General features: G+C 59.0%; 1 pseudogene; it reads right to left on the bottom strand.

Annotated features, from left to right (window-relative positions):
* Positions 1–324: 324 nt before the first annotated feature.
* On the bottom strand, positions 325–977 carry LOC121046816 (annotated as a pseudogene).
* Positions 978–1845: the final 868 nt, after the last annotated feature.

The raw sequence follows: 1845 nt of genomic DNA on the forward strand, positions 1-1845 counted from the left end.
CAAGCAAAAGATAAAAGAATAAAAAAAACACTAAATTAAACGAGATGACGCGCGGTTTCTGTAGTGGGCGGGTTCGAGCCGAGGCAACCGAGGTGACGGCCAGAGCCGAGGGCCGCGGAGGAAAGAGTGACACAGCTGACGCTCCCCGTGCTCGGACAGAAAAAGCCCCTGTTTATTCATGCACACCCTTTTTACATACAGCCTATAGGGCGCCCCGTAGCTCACTGCGCCTACACTCCCTCTACATCCCCCTTTAGGGAAAACAAACGAGAGCTACACTTAGCTCCCAAGGAACGTAATGAATGACCTGAGCCACATGGTGCGCTACAAGTTCAGCCGCACCGGTGGCCTAACGCAGCGTCCAGACCTAGTGCGCACATCCGACGCAGGCAGTCTTGAGGGAGCAGCAGGGGACCCCTCTGGCGATGCAACTGGTAGAGGACTAGCTGCCCTGGGAGTGGGACTGCCGCACGCAGGCTCTGGGCGAAGTGGAGACCGTGGTGGACCTTGGGATTCCTGCGGCCCTGGACCAGAGCTGCTGAGGTCGCAGCCACCCGTTGCTGGAGACTGCTGCGGTACCAGATGTCTTCGGTTGCGGACGAGGGCACCTGCATCCGTCTGGACCACGTAGGAGCGTGGACGCTGTGCTGGGCTAAGGACTGTGCCAGCACAATCTGCGTCGCGTATCTACACTCTCTCCCCCTCCCCCAAGGGACGTAAAGCATGCACAGCATGCCGGCGGTTGAAATCCTGACGCTGGCGACGTCGTTGGGCAGTGTCGTGCCTGTGGAAATCAGCCGCGACAGGTGATCCTGGAACCAACATGGCGGTTGGGACTGGGAGGCGGGTCCGGAGGCTGCGCCCCATGAGCAGCTGAGCGGGGCTGTACTCAGTCACCCCGGTGCGTTACGGTAGGACAAGAGGGCCAAGGGCCAGTCTGGAGACTTCTTGAAAAGTTCCTTGACAGTCCGTACCATCCGCTCGACTTCACCGTTGGACTGGGGATACCTGGGACTGCTGGTGACGTGGGAGAAGCCGGAGCTCTGGGAGAGAAGGCACGGAACCCTGCTGATGAAAACTGAGGTCCATTATCGCTGACAAGGGTGTCCGGGATACCATGTCTTGCGAAGACACTTTTGATAATGGAGATCACCGCCGTGGATGTCGTCGTGCGGAAAGACAGCACTTCTGGGTACCTCGAGTAGTAATCAACGAGGAAAAGGTAGTCTGTACCTTCGTTATGAAAAATGTCCACACCGACTCTCTCCCAGGGGCGGCTAGACGTCACTGTAGGGAGCAGTGGCTCTGCTCGCTGGACCTGCGTGGTGGCGCAGTTGGGACAGTTCTCCACCATTGCCTTTATCTGGCTCCCCATGGTCGGCCACCAGACAGCCTCTCTGGCGATGGCGCGGCAGCGGTTCACTCCCAGGTGTCCGTCGTGGATGAGGGACAGGACGTGTGTCCGCAGAGAAGCAGGCACCAGTAGACGTCCCCCGCAGAGGAGGAGGTCGTCGCCGACGCTGAGTTCAGCGCGATGGCCCCAAAACTGAGCCATGCTGACCGGCAGACTTTCTTTCCGAGGCCACCCTTGCTCGCAGTACGCCCTCAGCTGAGCGCACTCCCAATCCGCAGCCTGGTGGGCACGGAAGTCTTCGAGGAGGACCGCAAACGTAGGAGGGATAGCGCGGAGCGCTTCTTGGACGTACAGCTCAACCTTGTCGATGGCTGGAGTCGTTGGCAGCTGGTCGACCGGATTCCGCGAGAGTGCATCTGCGGTAGCCAACTGTTTCCCAGGCACATACTTGACATCAAACTGGTACTGAAAAAGGCGGTTACGAAAGCGCT

This window comes from Ixodes scapularis, unplaced genomic scaffold, assembly GCF_016920785.2.
Source record: "Ixodes scapularis isolate PalLabHiFi unplaced genomic scaffold, ASM1692078v2 PGA_scaffold13__105_contigs__length_92229423, whole genome shotgun sequence".
Lineage (NCBI taxonomy): Eukaryota > Metazoa > Arthropoda > Arachnida > Ixodida > Ixodidae > Ixodes > Ixodes scapularis.